Here is an 11,860-nt window from a genome sequence, read left to right as displayed (position 1 = left end):
TATTAGGATTTATTTTACAGGTAAGTATTTAGCTTTAAATAGGAATAATTTATTTAATAAGAGATAATTAATTTCGTTAGATGTAAATTATATTTAACTTAGGGGGGTGTTAGGGTTAGACTTAGCTTTAGGGGTTAATACATTTATTAGAATAGCGGTGAGCTCCGGTCGGCAGATTAGGGGTTAATAATTGAAGTTAGGTGTCGGCGATGTTAGGGAGGGCAGATTAGGGGTTAATACTATTTATTATAGGGTTAGTAAGGCGGATTAGGGGTTAATAACTTTATTATAGTAGCGCTCAGGTCCGCTCGGCAGATTAGGGGTTAATAAGTGTAGGCAGGTGGAGGCGACGTTGAGAATCAGAATCAAGATCAATCCGATTGGCTGATCCAATCAGCCAATCAGATTGAGCTCGCATTCTATTGGCTGATCGGAACAGCCAATAGAATGCGAGCTCAATCTGATTGGCTGATTGGATCAGCCAATCGGATTGAACTTGATTCTGATTGGCTGATTCCATCAGCCAATCAGAATATTCCTACCTTAATTCCGATTGGCTGATAGAATCCTGTTCTATCTGAATCACGAAAGAAAAAAATTGGGTTCAGTGTACCTTTAAATTACAAGGACTCTGAAAAAAAAATTAATTTAAAAAATCATATAAAACGAATAAATTAAATATTGAAATAAAAATACACAGTAAAAAATGTATTACTCACATTAAAAATCATAAAAGTTTGTATTTTAGAAAAAAATAAAATTAATATTGAAATTGCGTTGGAAAAAAACGATTTCATAATACGAAATTCAAGGCCTATTATTTACCCTATTGTAAAATGAGTTTCCCCGTCTCTGCTAGAGGCTGACAGGGGTGTTGTTTACCCGCAAACTAAAATGTGGAGAAATTGTGTCAAAATACGCAAAACAATGATTTCCCTATGTCCCTTTAAACACATAGTTAAAGTTAGCTCTTTAGCAGCAATACAGTTCTGCTCCTGAGCTAAAGACAGCTGGTGAATAGTAGCTACTCAAATATGAGGATTGCGATTGGCTTATGACCAGCAGTGCATAGCCACTCTGGAGCTGACTAGAGCTATGTATTTAACTCAGTTTGCAGGGGTCAAATACATAGTTCTCATCAAGCAAAAGTATAATAAGAATCTAGTGCATTAGAGAATTTTCTTGTTATAATTTATGTCCCTTTAAGTTTAAACCAAGAGTCAGCAATGCACATTAACATATGGTTGTTTCAGAGAGAAGACTATTTCATTAAAATGACTTTGTTTCAGATGAAATAAAACAACAGCACGATTGTTAAATATTATTGTGCAGTCAATAGCACAGCCTCATATGGCTACTACAAAGGCTGCAGAAAGTTGCTGGGAGCAGTGAGTAAAACTTAATTCTTTTACTGAGCAGCTGCAGAATCCCCCTCATGAATAGGGGAGGGACAGAGGGTCTTAAAGCTACCCCCCAAACACTGGGGGAGGGGGACCTGTCTATTCTTACAGTGTTCTCTGCCTATTACAATCAGCACTATAAACTTTGTGCATCTTTTATTGGGTGGCCTATGTGCATACACCCCAGATACTGCAAGTCCCCTCAATCAGATGGCTCACTCAGGGAGTTGTGGGATGATGCTGCACATCTAGGAAGAGTTTAGTGTGTTTTGGTACAAGCCTGAACCTCTCATCCCACACTAAATCCAGCCTCTTTTGTCCCTTCCCCCATCTCTACTTTCAGAGGGGAGGCACCAGCCTGCTAAAGAAGGGATTGTTTTAGGAATCAGTCATCCAAAAAGAAAAAAGAAAAATCAAATCCTGCGCATAGCAATTCCCTTAACTGAACATGCTCACTGGTTTACTGGAGTAATGTTCTGTGCTTAAATCATATAAAAACAACTCAGCACAGAACTATAAATATTATTTGCAAAACTCAAGGAATTTGTTTTGCAACTTTTCCAGCAGTTTTAACTTCTGCTCTGCCTGGTAAGTACTAAAACAAGTAAATGTGTATGGGGGTATGTGACTGTGAGCATTCTCCTGTGTGTCTGACCTCAGTTGATTTGTTTACAGTTCAGTGTAAAGATATTTAATTTGCTATTAACTTTATATCACTAGCCCTAAACTTGTGTTTTTCTGATAATCTGTTGATGATAGTTTTAAGATTAGTCTGTTTTGGCTTGTTTTATTGCTGTTTTCACAGGATAGGCCTTGTCTGTTGTTTTTAACTAAAGCAATTGCTTTATAGATTACTTGTAGCTTTTCACACACACAAAATGATTTTATAGAGTAAATCAGTTGTATCAAAACTTTAAAAAACATTTAGAAAATAATGAATGAGTATAGTATATGATGTGATTTAAAAAAAAAATCTTAATACATGTATTTAATTAGATTAATAAGTTTGTTTGTTTTTCTCTCAAAATGCAAAATATATATATTTTTTCATAATTCTGTTCTCTGTACATATTTATTATTATATAGTTATTGGTTTAAATTGCATTCACATTTAGTTGAGACTTTTTTTTGTATTTCTTAGATAAAAAATGTATAAGAAAATATTAAAATTAAACTAGTGATTAATAGTAAATTAATACAAAACATAACTTCACTTTTATGTTTTGAAATGTTAATTTAGTGAAGCATATTACTTTGTTCAATACAATAGTATATCATGATTAAAGTGCCTTCAATATTTAGATTTTGTTTGGTGTTTGCACAAAAAATAATCTATACAAATTGTAACTATATGGAATTTTCAGATGAATCAAACTATGTGAGCAAATATTTGCAAAACTTTTTTTATTCTGATTTATTTTTTTCTACATTTTTATTTCTGTATTTATTAACAAATACAAGTTGTATAAAACTTTGCTTGTTAACAGGAGTTGTCTAAACTTAGCTTCTCTAACACATCAGTATAGTTTTTGGCCATAATCATATTTATGAATTATTGTGCAGCGTGGGTTTGAGCAAATTATGTTTGGCTTGTAGGTCTTATATTTGTTAGAATATTAACACAAAGAATCATTGTCTCATAGTTTATATGTTCAGTGATTTGTTTACCAAGGAAAAAAAAACTTCACTTCGCTAAATCAACTCCAGCTATGTAGGAATACAGTAAATATTTGACCTTGTGTCTCTAGCTATCACTTTTTCATTATAATGGAATTACAATATTTATATAAATAAAATTTTATTCTGAAATATTTGAAAATATTTATATGATAAAAAATGAGTTTATATTTATTTACTGTTCACATTTGTTTATAGGGCATAAAATAATGTGTTGGAAAAAATACAGTTTAATTAATAAATGTGTTGTGTGTGTATGTATGTGTGCTTGTATGTGTATGTATGTATATATATATATATATATATATATATATATATATATATATATATATATATATATATATATATATATATATATATATGTGTGTGTGTGTTCATAACTATACAGGAAGGTTATGGACCAATTATAATCATTTTTAGCTAATTTCAGTAAAAAAAAGTTTGCATTCTTGAGGTGTATCTGGGAGTTTTTGAAAATATCAACAAGTCGGACACATGTTGATGTAGTAAATACACCATATGATCATGTATTTATATTATGTGTGTTGTTATGATTAAGGATTAGGTGCTGCAGACAGTAGAATTTGGAAATTATATACTGATCCTTTTGTAGGACCTGGGTTTATACACAAAAGAAATGCTATATGGTGCATTTCTATAGCACAGCATGCAATGGCTATGTTGTTTTTTGTTTACTATGTTTTTGTAATTTTGGTGAATTTAAGGTTTTACAATGTTTATTTGCTATTTAACACAATACTCATATTTAGGTAGATCACTTGCCATGTGTGTTTTTTTAAAACATTTGTTCATTGTTTACTGAGCCATTATCTTTATCATAATGTCTCATCAGGAATAAGTGACAAATGTTGGGATTTTGAGGGGTATGGAAGTGACTTGTCAACAGTATGTCAAGCTGTTGACTCTTTGCTGATAATGTATCATCACATTAGGATGCACCCAGGACACTTTTTTACAGAGAATGCTACTTTGCTGCTATTGATATTACCACCATAATGTATGGATATATATGAGCCAAAAAGTATCCTAGTAATATAGTTGTGCAGTTATGTAAAGTGCACTACTCTGTGTTTATGTGGGCATTGGAGACTGTTTAGAGGTTCCTTGTCACAGAGATAGCTGGCAATTATCACTAGTTCCTTGTCACAGAGATAGCTGGCAATTATCACCAGCCCATCCCTAGGGCCCTAGAAAACACTGTATTGTACATTGGTGAATTTCACTGTTTAACAAAGAGAATCCGGAGAAGTAGAGTTGTTATATTTTAATGAATGACAATTAGCAATTACGGAGTGAGTAGCTTAGGTGCATGAGAAATAGAGAGATTTGCTGTCACAAGACACATTTCAATTCAAACCTATCTGGAGCATAAACACTAAGTTAGTGGTTGGCAAATATATTTCAAATTTAGGAGCCAACCACACATGTATTTAGGCAGTAGACAAGGGTGTTTATAGAAATACCCAAAAGAACCAGATACAATACAAGGTGTTGTGGATTCCTCACCTAGATTTGTCAAGTTTCTAAGCTTCTGAGGACTATATTCATGCTTTAGTGATGGAAAATGGTGAACATAGGCCATTGTTGTATCTCATGGAACCTAAAATGTTGCCAAAAACTGAATCAGACTGTGGGTCATTAGGCAGATGTGACTCCCACCTTCTCTGCTTCTCAATCTGTTGCAGATTTGCAATTACAGTATTTAGAAGTGTAACCGTGAATTATCTGATTAGTGTCACAAGATCTGACATTTACTTGAGTGTGCAAGAATGTGTCGCTAATTACATGTAATAGCATTTATCATTTGGGTAACAAACTTTTATTTCTATCCCTGCAAAGACATTTATTCTTAAATCGTATTTAACATGTGCATAAGGTTTTACAATTCTTATATGGCAGTATCCATAATCCTAATAATACCTAAGATGTATAAAAATGACACCATTCAGTTTGCATGTGCCCTCATTGGACACTGAAGCCTAATATAAGGACTTTGTACCAAAATAATCCCATCACACACATGGAAAAGCAGCAACCATACAAAACTGAAATTAAAGTTAATTGCTGGTCACCTGCCTATATATTTATGCTTACAGACTGGTAAGCAACACCCTGCCTGTCCTATTGGTTTATAGGGACCAGCCTCACAATTTAAAAAAAAAAAAAAAAGTAGTTTAATTCAGTACTAAAACATCAATTTATGTGTCACTGACACATGGCATTAGTTACAAGTTAGCCAAACACAGAAAATAACTGCTACTGGTCTCCCATGCTGTAAAGGTCATAAATAGCTCATATTTTTATCTTGATTTTAAATAAACAGGTTTTAAACACTACTGAAGTTTTGTTTTTCTTATTTTTAAATAAAGTATAATTTTAAAGCTTAGAATGATTTAGCACATGTGCAGTCCATAGCTTCTCCTTCCTTCAGTTTGATAGAATAGCAACCAGCCAATAAGAAGGTGTACCATAGTATTCTGCACCTCACTTTTAGTAGATTGGAGCAGCCAAGACCCAATTGTGGTACTGGAGCTGGGTTGTGCAGTACTTACTAAAGGTAGGTTTTGTGCTGCAGTAGAACAAATAAAGATGTATAGAGAGAATATCTGCTATTGATAAAACGTGTTATTTAAAGGGTTGTTAAAATGTGAGTCTTGTGTGGAAGTTACGCTCTCACTTTGCAGTATTTACTGATTTTGTAAAAAGTCTAGAAACGGAGGTGAGTGCTGTTCACACCACTTCAGAAGTGGCTTCATTATCCTCTTATCTCTTCACCTTAATTACACAGATTAACTGCGTTTTACAGCCTCAGTTACACAAACTGTGGTTGTGTGGTCACAGACTAACACTATCTTGATACTTATTTATTATTATTATTCATTTATTTAAAGGGCATAAAAGTCATTCATTAGGTTTTGCAAAAAATAAAAAATAAAATAAGCACTGCATTGCAAAATATCTGCATACAAAATGTTTTAAATGTTTGTTTTTTTTAGCAAAATTTGCATTTTTTTGCAGTGCATAGAAACAATTCTCTTATCCTCTTTGCTGTGGCCAATTAGTGACAGATATAAATGTGCTCCTGCACTGAATAAACAATCGCTTTGTAACACACAGCAGGGTTAGAGTTTTGAACCCTGCAGGATACAATTCAGTCTTGGTGGGAGCATTAGAAAAACTAAAAATTTGAGATTAAAGAGACACTGAACCCACATTTTTTCTTTGGTGATTCAGATAGAGCATGAAATTTTAAGCAACTTTCTAATTTACTCCTATTATCTAAATTTTCTTTTTTCTCTTGGTATCTTTATTTGAAATGCGAGAATGTAAGTTTAGATGCCGGCCCATTTTTGGTGAACAACCTGGTTTGTCCTTGCTGATTGGTGGATAAATTCATCCACCAATAAAAAAGTGCTGTCCATAGTACTGAACCAAAAAACTTAGATGCCTTCTTTTTCAAATAAAGATAGCAAGACAACGAAGAAAAATTGATAATAGGAGTAAATTAGAAAGTTGCTTAGATTTGCATGCTCTATCTGAATCACAAAAGAAAAAAATTTGGGTTCAGTGTCCCTTTTAAAATTAGAGGAAAATCAGGGAAAATAAATAATGAATGTGTAGATTTATTTCCCCCACAATGCATAATTCAACTTTTTTATGAGAAATTCAATTTTCTGTTTAATGTTCTTTTAAATAATTTTGAAAAAAGGTCTCTTGTTTAATTTTTTTATTATTTATGTTATAGGTTACTGTTCTCTATGAGGGAGAAAAAAAAGGAAAAACAATAAGAAATATTTGCATTTAACGTAACAGGCGTCGCTGATAGCTTTAAAAGGACTAGGAAGGTCTATCGATACCGAGCTGCTTACTGTGCTTGTTAATACACGTATGAGGAGCATATGGTATCGCTAGCCGCCGTGTTCACTGAGGCCTGGCATTTAGGGTCTGCAGTATGTCAGGTGCAGCTCAGCTGGTTTATGGAGGGAACGGAAGGTGTGAGGCTGCACTACAAAAACTACAAAGGTGTATTTGTGTGACCGCAGGGCATCAGTGGCGACTTTATATTTGGATGCCGTAATGAGTTTCAAGAGCCTGTAAAACACAAACCATTTGTTCCTTCAGCTCAATATGAGATTTTAAGAGCAGCAATGCATGTTGGGAGTTTGGTTAGCTCATAACCCTGGAGTAAAACTAACGGCTTCCTAGGGTGCTGCAGGACGGAATAATGTTGTTCTGCTTTTATTACGAGAGATTATAATGAGCAGTTTGTTTTAGTGGTTTCATTTAGCCATAAGGACCGTTATAGTGGAAATATGACATGCTCTAATTCATTATAGAGCCTGCACCTCTATGTGTTTAACACCCACAAATGTGTTTAACACACAGTTCAAGTACAGCTTGGGATGCAGAGAAATACTGTGGTTCCTGAGCAGTAAGGGCCGCTGAGCCAATAAGCAACAATTACACAGTTTATCTATGCTGAATATGATCACCACAGAGTGGGGCTTTATGAAAGGATGGCAAGACATTGCTCCGACGGCCTCAGCAGGCATCTAAAGGGTTAATCACTTGTACATATCTTGCACATAAAGAAGTCTGCTGTAAAATAGCAACCTTAGTTTCCTACCATTCTCTTTATATTTGTGGCTTGAAGGTTTATGAAACCGAACACTTTTATTTCATGATTCAGATAGAGCAGCGATTTTAAACAACTTTCTAATTTACTTCTATTATCAATTGTTCTTCGTTTTCTTGGTATAATTTGTAGAACAGCAGGGATGTATGCTAGGGGTAGGCCCATTTCCGGAGCACTATATAGCAGCAGTTTTGCAAGTGCACTAGAGGGCAGCACTATTTCCTGCCATTTAGTGATCCAGATGCTACCTAGGTATCTCTTCAACACAGAATATTTGATAATAGAAGTAAATTAGAAACTTTTTTTAAACTGGTATGTTCTGTCTGAGTCAAACATTTGTGGGTTTCCTATCCCTTTAATACATTATTCCTAACATACTTTAACATATTTTCTAACCTTCATTATTTTTGAAAGAGATGATTCAGAAGCATTATACATAATATACATCATATATTTACAAGTAAATAAATATTTGTGTCAACAGTATTATTATTTTGTTTAAAAAAATATTAAAAGTTTCAGTCTCATTGTGGAAATAGAATATTACTATAATTTAGGTTTCATTAGTTATTATATAGGTGTTGATTTATTGTACTTTTGATAATCTATTTTACAACGTAATCTTTTTTTTCTCAAATTATAGTAATTCTATAAGTAGAAGCTGTAATCTAAATTCTAACCTATCCAAAACTATATAATTATTTCACTAAATTTTGAGTGTTTTTAATGTGACAGCACCACATTACATGTTCCGTATCGACAATGCAGATGTGCTGCAAATAGGGAGAGATTTGCAATCTTTTCATTTTGCAGTGAGATTTTACTGATCCATAGTGTGATCTGGAGAACAGACTCTAAATAGTGTGTCACACCTTGTGGCTTGACAGGTACGCATATGGAAAAAAATCAGCAAATGCTAATAAAATGTACATTTGAATAATTTTGAAATACAGTTGTCTCTCTAATGGGCACTCTCATGTTGTGACCTAGAGTTTGCTAGGTTTAAAAACCTGTTATCTTGTCTTATCTCCTCATCTACTAGAGTTCTTTTAATATTGGAGTATTTATGCTTATTGGTTGATAGGGGCAACTCATGCAGTTGTATTAGTGTGGAAAAACAAGCCTCCACAAGCCCATTAAAGGTACAATTAAATACAAATTTGCTTAGCAAATTTGCAATTAGATACCCTTAGGCTAATGAAGGGAAGGCTGCAGCATATTGCATAGCAACACATTGCAATTCTCTCTGCTCTGGCAACCAAGGTGTTAAGGAAACGCTTTGTGTATTTTTTAGGGTAGATGCTAATCTCATTAGATCCTTAATAGACACAAAACAGGAAGAACTAGTGTCCATACAAATCCAGTTGAATAAACAGCAGATTAATTTACAATTTCAACCCATTCTTATCTTCCAAATATGTTCATGTAAATTCCTCTTCAGGGCAGATTGCCCTCTGCGCTCAAGTTACTTTATAAATATACATACTGTAAACACAGAATACTTTTGTTGGATTTTATTTTTTCATTTCTCTGCTTTGTTAGGATTCCTATTTTTGTCCTACAACTTCCCCCTTAGATATAGTTTTTCTAGGATACAGTCATTTAAGGACAGCAGCAATTGCAGAAAGCAGTCTAGCAATGAACTGGTAAATATATTTATTAGTGAAGCGTTGTTTACAAGGTATTTGATCATTGTATTATTGCTTAGTTATACCTATGTGTTTCAAGTGATTTAGCATTTGGGTATCATGTCCCTTTTAAAGTGATGCAGCATAGCTGAAAAATGCTGACAAGAAATTATCACCTATGTTAAAAATGAAGATATTTTATTTCAAAATGTCTTCAGTTTACAATAGTAAGTGCTCTGTGAACAGTTATCAAGCTACTGTCAGCTGCATGTTTAAAGGGACACTCAAGTCAAAATTAAACTTTCATGATTCAGATAAAACCGCAATTTTAAACAACTTTCCAATTTACTTCCATTAACAAAATGTGCACAGTCTTTTTATATTTACAATTTTTGAGGCACCAGCTCCTACTGAGCATGTGCAAGAATTCACAGAATATACATTTAAGTAGTTGTGATTGGCTGATGGCTGTCACATGATACAGGAGGAGTGGAAATAGACATACGTTTGAAAATTTTCAGAAAAAAATTACTAATTTGAAATTCAGACTAAGCACTATTGCATTGTCTTTTTATCATGCATTTGTTGATTATGCAAATCTACTGTATTTACTGGTCCTTTTAAAAACAAATAAAAAAAAAACAGCCAATCCGTTCCATTAGTGCTGATGTCACACTTTGCTTTACTGTAATCTCATGATTTCACTTAAATCTCGCAAGATTTCCTAGTAAACTTCCTATGATTGCATAGGGAAATTGCATGACTGTTCCTGATTGGCTGCTTAATATCACTTTACAATGGGATGTGGCTACTGAGGAAATTTTGAGGTAAAATATCTTTCTTTTTTACATAGAGATGTTCAGGTGATATTTTCTAGTCAGCTGTTTACAGCTATGCTGCATCACTTTCAAGTGCTTCAACATTTGAGTATCATGCCCCCTTTAACTCCTGCAACTTGCAGATTGGTAGTGAACTACTGAACAGAGCAGCGGAGCAAGTCGAGGAAAGCATATATGCATAGCCACCAATCAATATTCAATCATAGCCACCAATAAATTAATATCAGAAAATGTGCTTATTGACTATACATGTGAATAGGATCCAATTCTCTAAAGCTCTGTGGTCTGGTGAGATTATCTTTTACTTTGAGAGCTGTTTATCTCATTATGCAGGTTGTGGATGTGAAGGAGAGATACCTACATTGCAATATAATGTTCAGGCAAAAACCATATTGTTAAAAAAATATTTAGTTAAATCAATAGCGCTCAAGTTAAATCAATAGCGCTCCTATTATTGCGCTCAGAATAAAAGATGAAAGTAAAAAGTTTTTGCTTAAGCAAAAGCCTCAGAAGCACTAACATCTGGAGGTCAAATAACTTCATCTGCCCATAGACTTCTATGGGGTGTGCTACATTAGCCCTACTGTAGCTTTCGCTCAATCGTTAACCCGAAGGATTGTTGCCAACTGTCCCATTTTTTCCTTCCATTTTAGCAGATCCCACTCGGCAGGATATTTCATAAGCGCTGATTGGCTGTCACATGCACAGTTACTGTTTGCTGGCTGCAGTTAATGCTCCACCATAATTCCCCCATCTCCACTATCTTTTCTTGCCTCAACCTGGGGGGGGGGGGGGGGTTCAAGGAGGGCTAAGCCCCACTTATAAATGTAATTCCCTGAGGTTCACTTGGGGTGGTTGCCAGAGGATCTAGTATTGGTGCAGCACCCTGCAATCCTCTGGCATCCACCCCAAGTGAACCTCGTGGGATTAACATTTACACGCCCCAGGAGGCAAAAAAGATTGAAGTTTGGCTACAATGTATCTGGAAGTGTTATTTGTGAGATTTTGGAACTCCTCCACCGGCATGTAACAGCCAATCAGCGGTGGGCAAATATCCTGCTGGGTAGGACCTGCGAAAATGCTTGTCCCTTATTCAATTCAGTCTATAGGTTATGAATATTGTGTGCAGTGCAGTACTCCCACCACAGAGGGCGCTGTGGCATTAGTCTCATTGCTTACAGTATGTTTTCTTTATATGATTCTGTTACTGAAGTTTAGCATTGTGAGGTCAGTTATCAGGGAACTGGGAACTTGTTCTGGGATTTCAATTCACAGAACAACATATAAAAAAATACAGGTTTCCTGGGGCATTTCTATTGCTATCAAGTACTGCAGTAACAATGATAAAAAAGCATGAATACTGTAGTTACCTCATAAAATGCCATCTACTTATGAAACTATCCATAAGAGTCTTAACCAGTCCTTAAGAAATCTGCATATATTTGTTCTCAGCAGCCCCAAGACAGCAGTTAGCAGGTTAAACTTAGTATAATACATTCATTTCAGGATGTGCTTGACTATTTTGGTACTTGCTTGAGAGTAAGGGAGGGAATGAGGAGTATGATCATTTAACCTGCGGCAACCCTAGCTACAACAGAGCATAAAGAAAATGCTCTTATGTTAGAGAACTTTTTCTTATTGCATTATTACTTGTACATA

At 34.6% G+C, this 11,860-nt stretch overlaps 1 protein-coding gene across 1 annotated transcript in view; it reads left to right on the top strand.

The window, feature by feature from the left end:
• The first annotated feature begins 1,653 nt into the window (after positions 1-1,653).
• The window catches only part of BOC (BOC cell adhesion associated, oncogene regulated), a 102,042-nt gene continuing 91,835 nt past the window's right edge, over positions 1,654-11,860 (top strand). Inside the window, exon 1 of the mRNA XM_053705816.1 lies at positions 1,654-1,988. The gene's annotated coding sequence lies outside the window, so the exon portion shown is untranslated. The remainder of the gene's footprint in view (positions 1,989-11,860) is intronic.

Source organism: Bombina bombina, chromosome 3 (assembly GCF_027579735.1).
Source record: "Bombina bombina isolate aBomBom1 chromosome 3, aBomBom1.pri, whole genome shotgun sequence".
Taxonomy (NCBI): domain Eukaryota; kingdom Metazoa; phylum Chordata; class Amphibia; order Anura; family Bombinatoridae; genus Bombina; species Bombina bombina.
The sequence above is the reverse complement of the archived record's forward strand: the minus strand, read 5'-3'. Positions and strand labels throughout refer to the sequence as shown.